Here is a 14,571-nt window from a genome sequence, read left to right as displayed (position 1 = left end):
AGTGTTCGTTGTGTGCAGTCAGGTGCTGAAATTTTAGGGCAATTTTTGGTTTCCGCGGGCTCGCTTTCTTCTTTGGATCTATGTTGTATTGTAGTTGCATGACCACAGCTACTTTTTTAATCTCTGTTGTATTATAGTTGCATCACCTTTACTACTTTTTTTTAGTTTTTGTATTATAGTTGCATGACCTCAGCTACTTTGTTTTTAGTTTTCATGTCGGATGTTAACATCGCCCGTGGCCGTCTTCAAAATAATTACTGGCCACTTTTATGCCGCTTAATTCTCTTGTTTCTTTTATTCGTTTATAATGCTAAACTATTGTTATCCATAATGCGTCGGCATGACGTCATTTCTTTATTTCCTGTATTTGTTTTGTGCAGTTTTGTGTATGATATGCTTGGTTCGTATGTGTATCTGCTAAGCAATGCAGGCAGAGCTCGTTTTAAAGAATAAATTTTTTAAAATGAAACAAAAGGGTGGTTTCGTTTTCTTGGCGACAGATTTTCTCAGCCGGAGTGCCACTTAAAGGTCACTCGGTGACCTCTTCGGCAACGTTTTGAGCTGATAATTGCATTGCGTCCTCTAGAGCTTCCCCCTCTCTGATACGAGGATTCCCCAAGCTTGGAGTAAAAATGGAATCTACATCGGTTTCATCGGTTTCTTCAACTCCACGAACCCGCTTTCGCGACTTATCTCCAGCCAACGCGGCTTCGTGACGATCTCTGTCGCAGGGGTCGCTAGAAGTAGCCCGCGGCGCCTCCAGTGACTAGTCGAAGAACCTGTCCCGGTGGCCGGTTCTGGCTCCATGTTCCTCCGATGTCCAGGTTGTTGCGACTGCAGGAAGGATGAAAGCGAAAGTGCACGGGCCTGCCCACTGGCTCGAGCCGAGCCACTCTCGCGGCCACGTGCAGACAGAGGAGAGCTGAAAGATGTCAGAGGAAAGTTTGAATAAGAGACGCGCGTCGCAACAACCGCGTCCGCCGAAGCGACGACGCTGGCTGTAACAGACACCCCAAGCCGCCGGCGAGCGCTGGCCTTTATTCAGGAAGAGCTAATCACGTGATTAGTCACGTGACAGAACTGATGAGAGGGAGAGAGAGAGAGAGAGAGAGAGAGAGAGAAAAAAAATTGGGGGTCACTTTGACTGTCTAAAGTGCGTAGAGGCGAAAGCGTTTTCCGAACCACTTTCGCTGCTTCTGTGGTGCTGGTGGCGTCACATATAATTGAGTACTTACTACTAAGTGATGAGAAATCACTAATTAATGGCTAATTACTGATGAATGCCTGAATACTAATTAACTGCTAATCAATGACACTCAAGCTTCGCCTTTAGGAGTGGAACGCGACAGCGTGTTGTAGCGCTGCCAGGGAGTCCACGGAACGCCACCACCCGTTCCGCGCGATGCCTTGCCCTTTGAACGCAACGCTTTTTGGGGAAAGGAAATCGCGCAGTAATTCTCTGTCATCTCGGCGGACACCTGAACCGCACCGTAGAGGAAGGGAGGAAGTGGGAGTGAAAGAAGACAAAGTGGGCCCGTAATGAAGGAAATGAAAATTGTATTGGAGGAAATGAAATTACGCAGCAACTGTCTCACATATCTCGGTGAACACCCGTCAGAATTCAGGGGGGCACTTTTTTTATCTAAAGTGTGGTCACTGATGTGTGCTTAAGATGTTAAGCTTCGCCTCTAAGAGTGGAACGCGACAGCATCTTGCAACACTGCCAGGGAGTCCATAGAATGCCATTGCCCATTCGGTTCGCTAAATTGGTTTTTGAGGAAAGGAAATGTATATCTGGGTGGACACCTAAACCTCTCCGGAAGGGAAGGGAGGAGGATGAGAGTGAGCGAAGACACCGTATTCAGTAGACGCGCCTTTGTTCATTCCAAGCCATCGAGCTGGCATGGCGGAGTGGATAGCATGCTCGTCTCGCACGCCGAGGACCGGGGTTCGATTCCCGCGCTCGACGAATTTCCTACTCGATTTTATTTATTTATATGGCCTGACTAGAAAAGTTAACTAGGCTAATTGGTTAATTAAGCAATTAACTAAGCTCAGTCCCACTTACTTGGAGCATCATTATACGATCCCTTCAATTGGTTGCATGGTTACTAGGCAAAGTACAATTGGCCCCGTTTGAAAATCGCGCACTGTGACGTCACGGCCGTTTCGACCAATTGAAAAGCGTGACATTTTCTGTCGACAACTGCTGCTTACAACGATGAGGCATTAAAGGCTTTCGCCTTAAAACTTTACTGTGGAAGGAATTCGGGGCACGCCCCAGGGTCCCCGCACGATCCCACTGCACTCAAGTGTTTATGTTCCTAAGGTCCATAACACTGGCAGCCCGGCCGGTGGCGATGGTCTGCACGGCCGGGTCCTCCGAGCGTAGCAGGGTCTACCAGTCCTCCCAGGTCTTGAGGTTCTCTAGGTCCCGCGGGGGAGGGTCCGCCGGGCAGAGGGAAAGGATGTGGAGGGAAGAGGCGAAAGGTTCTGGGCATAGGGCTCATGCCGGAGTGGGGAAGGAGGGATGATAGTGGGCTAGGGTAAGGCGTGAGGGGAGAGAGTGTGTCTGTAGTGTGTGCCAGAGTGTTGCTTGTTTGTCATCTAGGGAGGAGTGGGGCGGCGGGTAGAGCTGGCGTGAGGCTCTGTAGGCCTGCGTCAGCTCGCTGAATGAGCGCATGCGCTCCTTCGTGAATCCCCGATCCGGGGGCACCTGAGTCCGGTTTAATGAACCTCGGGTTAAAAGGTTGGCGGCCTCGTTTCCGGGATTCCCGGAGTGCGCGGGCACCCATATCAGCTCCACATGGCGGGGCGGGAGTGCATCGGGGCGACTGGTCAGAGCGGCGATTGACGAAGCTGCGGAACGAGCGGTAACAGCTGCGACATGTCATTTGGCATAACGTCACAGCTACACCTACAACGAGCCTCCAGTTATAGTCGGATACAACTTAAGTCTGGAGTGAAGCTCCGCCCACATTCAGCCTCCGCACGCAGAATTCCTCCGCGGCGAAAAAATAATCCGCTACTTAAACGCTTCTTGTTACCTAAACAAGAAGCTTATGAAAAAAAAAATTATCAGCACTATAATTTTGATACGTGTATTGTTTGATATAGTCAAACATTAAAAAGTTGATTTCGTTTACTGGTGCCATTGGCCAGCGGAGTAACACAAAACGCCGCGGACCACGGCCCAGTGTTAGCAACTGCTGTTTTTTAAAGTTGTATCCTACTATAGCGGTCAAATCCAAGCATCATTCGACCTTGAGATTTGCATTACATGAGTGGACTTTTCGCTACAGAAACACCTATGGCTGCTATGGGATATTGCTGCATGCGTAAGGACCTTAGGTTGTTGTCGAAATCACTACGCATCCCTCCGATACGGCGACTCTTTCTCCATGCCGTTATGGCGCCGAACACAGACTTCTGCAGACCGTAGTTGTTTGGGTTCTGGCAACACGTGGCAGACGACGCTAAAATCACCTCTAGTTGGAATTTGAACATGACAAGTGGGCCTATATGCGTTCTAGTTTCTTTTACGAAATGCAGCAGGCTCTTGCGCACCTCTCGATTCGCTGCTTTGCCCCGGGAAAGGCGGTCGCGTGTATTGCATTCGTTAGGTAAACAATTAATTAGTACTGTATTCGGTTCTCTGTCGAGCACAAAAATCCCGCTGCATTCAAGTGTCGTCTATTTCCGCAAGGCAACATGGCTGTAAATTTGGAGCTGCCTTATGTTGCTGACGTGCTATCTGTGGCGCTTATTGTTCTGTTAGTTACTGCGGCGACTTTATTGCGGGCGAATACAGCGTGGAATAATAAACGCAATGAAACTAAAAAATTGGCAGCCGATTTGCTTAGTTTGGTAAACTACGAATATGTGCACTAGAAGGGTTTGTTTCGTCATTTATTGGTCAGTAAGCATTGCTACGCTAAGATGTTGGCTACCCGGTGGGCAGGTTGCGATCAGTCAATAAAGCAGGTGGCTTGTTGCCACCTTGGGCACGGGTCTTTGTGACGTCACCACAACCAGCATGGTGTTTGTGCGCGCGCGCACACACACACACAGACACACACACAAACACACTAGGCTTCAGGCAAACAAACAACGGCTAAATGCGGGGGAATGGGCACTATAAGTACTAGCAGACCACAAAAAAAAAAAAATAATCTTATAGCTCAATGCCGCCACTTTTCCTAGCATACTTTCCTTGTGACCCGGCCTGGCTTATGAGTCAGCGTCTTCCGCATCACTCGCAACGTTTCCCCCATTGCTCTATCTTCTGATTCACTGTGGTGCTTCAAAAGTATTTCCGGTCTTTGTAAGGAGTTTGTGCTTCAGAGCCAAGCTGCTTGCAAATGTCCCTCCATATTTCAAGCCGGTGATGTAGCCAGGAAAAAAAAGGCGCCAAACGGCGATTTGATTGTAAAACATTTTATTCACCGGAAAGAGCTTGATAAGTGGCCACGTTAAGTGGTCGAGAGTACATAGCCCTCGACGACTTTGTCAACCCACTCCACCGCCATAAATTGCGTTCTGGGGTCAGAGCTAGCCAGCCCGGTCTCCCACCGCTCGAGAGAAATAGCGGCAACTAGATCATCCGGAGGTGGCTCTATTTTGCAATGCCAGAGGATATGATCTTAGTTGGCTCAATGGCCCCAGTGTTTACAGTTCGGGTTGTATAGATCCCGATAAATGTGCGCGAGGAGTGTTGGGGTGAGTATCGACCTCGTCTGTAGACAACGCCACGTAACCTCTTGTTCTTTAGTCAGGCTTTTGTCCGCAGTGGGAAAAGTTCTCTCTAGTTTAAATTTGGTGAGATCATATGTGATCATGGAGTCCTTCGTGAAATTCAGGGAGCCAGACTCATCCACTGCCCGGTCGACGAAAGCTGGTGCTTTATTGTGGGCTGCCTCGTTCCCCGGATTCCCCGAATGGCCTGGGGCCGTATCGCTTCTGTATAATTCGGTGAGAACTTGATGGCGTTAAGGATTCTAAGGGAGCTTTTTATAATTCGCCATCTTGCGAAATTATTCATAGTCATTTTGGAGTCGCTGAGAATGATGCTCTCTTGGGGTGCGCTAGGGCGAGATTGTATCTGCACTAGCACAGCTTCAAACACGGTGCCAAATATGTCGGAAATTCATCATTCATAGCGATCACTATCATCACCAGCACAGAGATCCCTATTCTTTGTTTACAAAGTATTAACAAAACATTATATCGAGTGTCGGTCTCAGATTTGAAAATTGTATATGAGGCTACCAAGGCTGCAGTTCAAGAGTCTAGTGTTGCATAGTGGTTTCGGTTCGGAGACTACAGATCACTCACCTCAGGGGACGATGTATTAGCCAACGTTCTAAGACAGATTCAGTTGCACAGCTCCCCTGGGGAGGCAGAAGTGTGCGCCGAGACGTCGGCGCGACGCCGCCAAAGATTGAAAGGAAAAGTCGGAGGTCTGCCCGCTTGGAACCAGGGAAAGCCGCCGCACTAACAAATTATACGACGTTCCAGCAGGACCCCTCGTCTTGTCTACTAGTCCTTAGAAATTATCCAGCCAAAAAAGGTCGACATAGACATGCAAACTGAATACTCTTATCTAATGGTGACAATCCTCCCACCGCGGAAGCAGGACCCACTGCAGCACATACTCATTGTATACTGCAATCCGAAATTGCCGAATGTATCATTCGCGGACCTCTTTAGCCGCGCGCTGAGAGTTGCGGGCCGGGACCCTCTCCTGACTGTGGGCGATTTCAACGCTCCCGCTCGGATGTGGGGTTGTTGCCGTGAAGAGAAGCGGGGAGGCAAGTTGGCGGAGCTTGCGTCCACGCTGGGCCTCACTCTTCACATTGACCCAGTCCACCCAACTCGTATCGGCAACTCCGTGACTAGGGATACCTGCCCGGACTTGACCTTCACCCGCAACATTCAGTATGCAGACTGGGTCAACACAGAGGAAACCCTCGACAACGACCACTGCCTCCTGAACACTGCGATTAAAACCTATCCTTTCGCGCGACCAACAACGCAAGCCCGACTCCCAGATTGGACAAAGTTCAGGCAAAATTACAACACTACCGCACCCATACATGAGCAAGGCTACCAGTCTTGGTCACAACAATTGGACTCTGGCCTTCGCTCCTCTGAAACTCAAATTCACCGCTCTAATGTCAAATTCAGCTCTCAGAGGCGGTCTCGGATGTGGACAATCACCTGCTCCACCTCTGGGAGGCCCGGCATTGCCTCGTCCGTCGGTGGCGCCGGCAAAAGCACAACCGAAAACTTAAAGCTCGCATCGCCGAGCTCACTCAACGAGCGGCTGAGTATGCGGCCCAACTCGCCGACTCCAACTGGGTGACCCGATGCAATACGGCCGCGCGGCATATGTCAAGCCGGAACACGTGGCTGCTCTTTCGCGCTCCAATTGACCCAACGCAAACAAGCACAGAAACTCGAAAACACCTCCAAAGAGCAATACACAGCTTTCAGGGGAACACAACTCAATTGGGGCACAAGCTCCGGGACCAGTACTTGTGCACTACCCAGAACCCCCGCGGGCCGGCGTACTCTTATGCAGGTTCTGAGAACGTTGAGCTGGATCAACCGTTCCAGCTCTACGACGTGACGGCGGCCCTGGCAAAAATGAAACATATCGCCGCTCCGGGTCAGGACAAAATTACATTCAAATTGTTAGCCAACCTCCCCGACCCGGCATACCTGTCTTTATTGAATTACATTAACTTAATCTGGCTTGGGGAAGAGCCACTCCCCATCGACTGGAAGACCGCCCTGGTCACCTTCATTCCTAAAGCTGGCAAGGCGATCAGCACGGACAACCTCCGCCCCATCTCTCTGACTTCCTGCGTGGGCAAAGTCATGGAGACGATGGTACGTGACAGGTTGTCCGAGTTCATGGAATCCAAACTCCTTTTCGCAGACACCATGTTCGGGTTTCGCCCACACAGAACTGCACAAGATGTCCTGCCACAACTCAATCGGGATGTCCTCGACCCCGTCGAATGCCCTCAAAATGACAAGGTCGTACTCGCCTTGGATTTGAAGGTACATCCGACAACGTTACCCACGAGATGATTCTCACCCACCTCCTCAAACTAACTGTGGCAGAAGCGCCTTTCAGTACATTCGGCAATGTTTAACCGACAGACAATCTTACATTCGAATCCAGGATAAAGAACATGGCCCTTTTCATTTAGGAACCAGAGGTACACGCCAGGGCACGGTGCTCACTCCACTGTTGTTCAGTTTGGCTATGATGCGCCTACCGGGCCAGCTGGGCGTTGTCGCCGTTGTGCAGCATGCGCTGTACGCCGATGACATCACCCTGTGGGCCACGCAGGGTTCCCTTGGAGACATTGAGGCCAACCTGCCGGAGGCGGCGACCACAGTGGACCGTTATGCTCGCCGCTGCGGCCTCCAATGCTCCACCCAAAAGTCTGAATTCGTGCACATGCACCCCTAGCCAAAATTTCATTGTCTTTTGAGACGGGTCCAATTCCTGAATATATCGAAGTCCGGGTACTGGGGCTCTTCATACATCAAAACAGACGGTCAGAAACAACACTGGCCAAACTCTGTCAGGTGGGGGACCCGGTGGGCTGCTTGGTCCGCTGGGTTTCTATCAAGCGTGGGGGGTTACGATGTAAGGACGCCTTGCGGCTGGCGCATGCATTTGTAAGCAGTCGAATTCTATATTCGACTCCATACCTCCACCTGCGGAAGCAAGACGAGGATTCACTCGAAGTTATCCTCCGCAAAATTATTATGCGGGCTCTGGGCCTCCCTGTGAACTCCTCCAACAAGCGCCTCCTGGGGCTGGGCATGGGGAACACATTTCGGGAGCTCCGAGAAGCCCACATGACCAACCAATACACCCGTCTCTCGAAGACGTCGTCGGGTCGCCGCCTGCTTGCCCGACTGCACATCCAACACACCACTTTTATGGAAGAGCACGTACGTATTCCATCCCAGTGGATAAGCGCCCTCCACGTGCGCCCTCTTCCCGCGAACATGAACCGTGAGGACCATAATGGCCGGCGCCTGGCGCAGACGGAAGCCCTGGCCCGCCACTATGGATCGAAACCCGGCGTATTCTACGTGGATGCCTCCGGCCCCCACCATGGGGGATGGTACACGGCCGCAGTCGTCCACCAATCCAAAACCGTGATCAGCCTTACTTTACAAGCCCGTGACATAACACACGCGGAGGAGGTCGCCATTGCGTTGGCTGCATCTGATCCCACGTCAAAAACAATTATTTCCGACTTGCGAGGGGCATGTCGGAACGTCGAGCAGGGCTGGGTACCGTATCTAGCCTACCGCATTCTCCAAAACAGCGTCTACACCGGGGACCCCGCGCACCAACGTATCGTTCGGGCTCCTGCTCACATGGGCTTTTAGGGAAATGAGGAAGCTGACGCCGCCGCCCGCGCGCTCTCTCACCGGACACTCCCCTCCGACCCCGACGATCAGGAACTCGAATTCACTTCCGCTTACTCGTTCAAAGACCTTGTTTTACTTTATCAATCTGGTCACGGTCATTATCCCCGCCCGTGTAAATGTCTTTCAAAGGCGGAGGAGCGGTTTCTGCTTCGCCTGTATACTAATACTTTGCTTTGCCCGGCAGCTCTCAAACACTTCGACCCTTCTTTTTCGGGCAGCTGTCCGCACTGTGAGGAGAAGTCCTCGGCCATCTACCACATGGCGTGGGCGTGCCCCTCCAACCCTACTTCCCCCCTGACCCAACCCGGGAGGACTAGGAGGCGACCCTGCTCGGCTGCTCTGACCTGCAGGCCCAACGGGCCTTGGTCTCGCGAGCCCGGGACCGGGCGGCGGCCGACGCCACTAGGGTCGTTCTTCTGTGGTCCCTTTTCCGCCTCGTCGACCTTTCTGAGAAACTTTTGTCCCCCTACCATGGTCCTTATCGTGGTGTGCGTCAGGTCAACGACGTCGCATATGAAGTTGCTCCTCATACACCATCATCCTCATCATGTAGACCACCCACCGATATTGCTCACGTTATGCGCCTCAAGCCCTACCACGCCGCTCCTCTATCACCGGCCTAGCGCCGGGACGGCGCTTGTGCCGCCGGGGGTCATTCTACGACGAAGCGGAAGACGAAGTTTACAACCATCCCTAACATCAACTCACAAACGCAAGAGGCGGAGATTCCTCATGTTGAAAAAATCAGAATTTTAGGCATGATTATACAAAGCAACGGGTATAACGGTGATGCAATAACTAAGAAGGAAAACTGCGCCCAACAAACGATGCGACTCATACGTAAAGCGGATTGCCAACAGGAGACACGGCATGAAAGAGCAGAATCTCCTACGGCTGGTACTGGCGTTCGTAGTTAGCCGTATCTCGTATGCTGCCCCCTTGCTTGATCTTAAAATTTCACAAAAGGAAAAGATAAATGGAATTATCAGGTGGTGCACGAAACAAGCTCTAGGATTGCCCATCCGTAAATCTACTCATCGCCTCCTATAGCGAGGCATGCATAATACCCTGGAAGAAATTACGGAAGCGGTGAGAACGTCCAAATCGAACGCTTAGCCGGGACCACAACCTGCAGGGCCATTCTTGAAAAATTCCATCTGAGCCGAGATAACAGAACAAACGTCAAAGTTGACATGCTCAGAGAAATTCGGGACAATATAGTTGTACCCCCATTACCCAGGAATATGCATCCTATTTATCACTCAGTGCGCCACACCAAACGGGCAGAGGCGCTAGAGAAACGCTGCAGCTGCTACAAAGACGAGGACGTGGTGTACGTGGATGCCGCTAAGTATGGTAAGAACAAGATGACCCTCGCGGTCGTCAATAATAAACAACTCCTCACAATAAGTGCCTCCATACTCTCGGGTAACCCAGAGACTGCAGAGGAAGCTGCCATAGCACTGGCTTGTGTAGGCACAGTGACTCCAAAGTGACTCCAAAGTTGCCATACTAAATTTCAGCAGGGGCCGGGTCTCCCCTCTAACGAAAACAATTCTAAGCCGTCATGTAATAGACCGGAAAATTACACTAGTCTGGACACCAGCACATGCATCCGTGCCTGGTAATGAGACGGCCTACGAGTTCGCCCGAGGCTTTTCCTTCCGGGCGGACCCGAGCGAGGTGGTCCTTACAGACAGGGATCGCATGATAACATACAGGGATGGTGGTGGTGAAAACATTTAATTACTGAAATAGAGTTTGGGAGCCACAGAGTGGCCCCGCTACATGGTCGGCGTCCCTAGTCCGGGACACCGCATCACAATGCCCCGTCTCTAGCCCGTTTCACCAGAGCCCTTTGGGACTCAAGCGAGGAGCAGTTGAGAAGGGCAGTCTCCCATGGGAAATTACACAGCACTATCGTTTGCAATCAGCTAGACTTCATCCAGCGGATAGATCCTTGTCCAGATACCAAGCCATCAACTGGCGCCGGTTACAAACTTATCTCTCCAAACCCGGCCCTCTAAAGTCTTATGTACCCAGGGCAATTTTCAGACAAATGCGCAAACTGCGAACTTAGGGCCACCTTGGACCACATACTATGAGAATGTCCTCATGCCCCCCGGGAGGGACGAGGTGTAAACACGAATGATCAGTGGGAGACCTTACTACTGAGCTCCGACCCGGCGACTCAGTTACAACTCGTCCGACTGGCCGAAGCCGCCGCCGAGAGTCAAGACCTTTCGGCCGTCGTCTAGGCGGGTAGCCCTCTGGCTACCCTCTTTCTGTTGGACATGAAAAGTTTTCCTATCCTATTCTATCCCGCGTGAAAGGGATGAACAAAGAAGAAAAGGTTGATGGGGCCTCCTGTTCGGGTTGGTGCTCTCTGCTGCTCCCTGCTAGGAACTATTCACCTACCGCTTGTAAATGAATGTAAATAGTATTTCCCCGTAGCAGTATTTTGTACTCATGAATGCATTACAAATATGTAGGAAATAACATCCTGAAATTTCATGCTTGGTATTGGAAATATATTCTTAAAATTTCCAAAAACGCCTCACTTAAAGCATACATCGAACACGTTTCAAATGTATGAAAAAATATCTGTGCAGTTTTAGCATCTTGTCAATGTACTGAAAGTATGCTTCCCTTACGGCAAGGTTCGGGTGTCCACCGGAAGATGCGAGACGGTTTTGGCGCGAATTTCGTTTCCTAAAAAAAGAATTCAAAAGCGGACGATACCTTTCTCTTTCTCTCTCCTATTCGTCTGCCTTCCTTTGGCATGAGAGAATTTTGTTAGTTTCCCGTTTAAAATAGTCGGTACTGCATAGCTTTGCAGACGACACCCTGATTTTCGCTTCGCTCCGGTATGAGGCAAAATAAAAACAGACTGACACACGATCAATGGCGACGATGTATAAGATTGATGCAGAGTTGTCTCTGCTACCATTGCAGTTCCTGCTGTGTGAGCCATCTGCGGTTTCATATGGGCCGTCCAGCAGGTCCTCGGGGCGCTCGAAAGGCAGGGACCCAGCGAGCCGGCAACGGCGAGCGGAGACCCGCGCCGAGTAACGGCAGCCTCGTAGACGACGTAGGCCCTCGTCGGGGCGCGCGAGCGCCCGCTGCAGGCACAAATAAAGTTTACTCCAATCCAATCCAATCCTGAGTTCTGGTCATGGCGCTTGGTGCTGGACCGAAAGACGCGGGTTCGATCCCGGCCGCGGCGGTCCAATTTTGATAGAGAAGAAATTTTAGAGACCCGTGTAGCGTGCGATGTCAGAGCAAGAGCCCCAGGTGGTAGAAACTTCCGGAGCCCTTCACTACGGCGTCCCTCATAGCCTGAGTCGCTTTGGGACGCTAATCCCCCATAAAACCAAACGAATCACGCGTCTTTTGTGACCGGCCCTGCGGAAGACACCGGAGTGCAGCCGTGACAAGTGCAGAGCTCGCGCCCAACGAGCGGAAGCGTTCCGTGCCATGCACGACAGCGTCTCATCGAAGGCACATCGGAAAGAGCTGGATAATCGCGGAGGACGCACCATGGCGTCGAACGCGTTTAGAGATCACGGCATCCTCCGCACTCGCCAGCTCGACGCCTCGCTTCGCTTTTCTTTCCTTAAAAATATTTTTTTTTTTTTTTTGTCACCAGCACGTGCATGTCGCGGAAGGCAAGGAAATTGCACGGGTCTGCCTACTGGCTCGAGCTCTGAGCCACAACCGCCGCCACGTGCGGAGGAGTCGAAAGATAAGGGAGGAGAGGAGAGTGAAAGAACAGACGCGCGTGGCAACAACCGCCTCCTCCGCCGAAGCGATGGCGTCGCCTGTGACAGATGCCCCCCCCCCCTCCCCTCCTACCATTGCAGCCAACTCGCTCGTCTCTCGTGCACGCGCAAAGAACTAATAGATAAAAAGCGTGTTAGGCCATTGTTTGGGCAGATGACAGCGTTCGCCAAACCCTGCGAGCAACGCTTTTACTGTCTATTTTTGCTTTGTTTTAGAGCGCAGCTCTTTGGCGTCCGTTCCTGGGTTTCGCGTCGTCGTCGTCGTCGGCGTCGGCGTCGGCGTCGGCCTCGTAACCAGCTCCGCCCCCAATGTAACGCTTTTCAATTGGTCGAAATGCTCGTGACGTCACAGTGCGCGAATTTCAAATGGGGCCAATTGTACTTTGGCTAGTAACCATGCAACCAATCAAAAGGATCGTATAGTGATGCTGCAACTAAGTTGGACTGAGTTTAGTTAATTGCTTAATTATTCAATTAGCCTAATTAATATAGAGAACAATGAAGAGGTCAGAAGAAAAGAAAAGAAAAGAAAGACGCGCGCCGCAGCGACAACAGCGTCCGCGGAAGGAGACGCTGCTGAAAAAAACAGATAAGTACGATGTTTAGAAAAAATTTATTTACATATGTACACATGCCAAGGTTACACGATACATTCACATTAACAAAAACACATGACATTAAGCATGTAAGGTGAGCCAATTAAACAGGTACCGTAAACATTTCTAAGTAACTAACAGGAATGGGCAATGTAAATGAAGAATGCACATATACCGATTGACAGAAGAGCGAAAAGTCGATAATTAGTCATTGAAACATTGAAAAGGAGGCCTTAGCGCCAGTTTGGCCTAAAAACCAAGACAAGACGACCGTTATTAACAGAAATAAATGGGCATGACCATTGTCGGAGAAACTCTTCCTCACCCAAGAAAAAGAGTTCCTCGGACAAAAAACTAATCAGCTCCCGTCTGAGACGGCCGAGAATTGGCCACACAGCGCGGCGTCGAAAGCCACTAGCGACCGCGGCGCATCGACTGCGCCATAAACTAAAAAGACCTGCAACTATTAACAGGCGAGCAAAACGGCCGCTGGGGAAGCGGCCGCGGGAGACGAAGCACGAAATGCCCTGCCCACGAAATCCCGCATGAACCGCGCGCCAAAAGACACGCGCTACAACACAGGTGACTGTAGCGTGGCGATTAGATTCCGGGAGCGGGCAATTCGGACAGGTACTGGAGCGTAACACACCCCACCGCTCTAACCGGTCACAAGTAGGGAGCACTGCCCAGCCAAGTTTCCAGACAAAGTCACGTAGATGATCTGGGAGAGGTGTCGACGCTAAACGCGCCCACTGAACGCGGCGCATAGGTGAGCGGCGAGACGCCGGCACAACAGGTAACAATAGTGTGCCCATAATGTCCACCACACGGTCTGCAACGATGTTGACAGCAGGTGCTACTGCTCTTACATGCCTGTAAAAGGCCACTGATGAAGCGTAGAAAGCGGTAGGTTGCTCTGACTGGGGTCCATGATTAACAGGGGCCGCCGGATCCAAAAAGCGTAAAGAAGGGCCCAAAAAGTACCGAGCCAGGATTCGCGCCGGAGACGCGTTTCCTAGCAGGATACGCAAAATACTCTTCAACGCTAACAGCGAGGACGTGACGGACAAATTTGGAAAGGCAAACCCTCCTCTCTCCCGTGGTTGTCCAAGAACAGCACGGGCTACAAGCTCGGTTCCGCCTGACCAAAAGAACGAAAAAACTGTAGTCTGCACTCGCCTTATGACACGGAGGGGTGGTTTAACAGTGTAGCAGAGGTACCAGAAGGCACCAAGTATGACGGACTGAACCAGGTAGCGCCTCTCAAGCAGAGGCAACTCGAATGTCTGCGCCCTTCGCACACGAGCTGTAATGTCTTCGACGACCGAAGACCACACACCATTCCATATTCCAGCGCAGTCGTAGGTCACACCTAAAATGCGCATCTGCGCGCACCACTGCAAAGGTATTGAAGATGTAATACGAGTCTGGGAAGACCCCACAAAAAAGTAACAACTCTTCGAGTAATTAAGAGCAGCCCCAGACAAGGAGGCGTACTCACGGAAAACATTTAAAGTTTCAAGCAGGCTGCGTTCATCAGCTAAGTACAGAGTGATGTCGTCTGCATAAGCAGTGACGCGTACCGCTTCGCTGCCTGGCAAAGCCAGACCTCTAATAAAGGAGTGGCGATTGACTGCCAAGAGGAAAGGTTCTAATGCTAAGACAAACAAAAGGGGGGAGAGCGGACAACCTTGACGGACGCCGCGGCGAACATCAAATGCGGTACT

General features: G+C 51.2%; 1 protein-coding gene across 1 annotated transcript in view; it reads left to right on the top strand.

Annotated features, from left to right (window-relative positions):
- Positions 1 to 14,571, top strand: part of LOC149366264 (uncharacterized) — a 99,170-nt gene that overhangs the window by 33,373 nt on the left and 51,226 nt on the right. The window lies entirely within an intron of this gene.

Source organism: Amblyomma mixtum, chromosome 1 (genome assembly GCF_055824585.1).
Source record: "Amblyomma mixtum isolate Tamu chromosome 1, ASM5582458v1, whole genome shotgun sequence".
Taxonomy (NCBI): domain Eukaryota; kingdom Metazoa; phylum Arthropoda; class Arachnida; order Ixodida; family Ixodidae; genus Amblyomma; species Amblyomma mixtum.
Note: the sequence above shows the minus strand (reverse complement) of the source record. Positions and strands in the feature narration are given on the sequence as shown.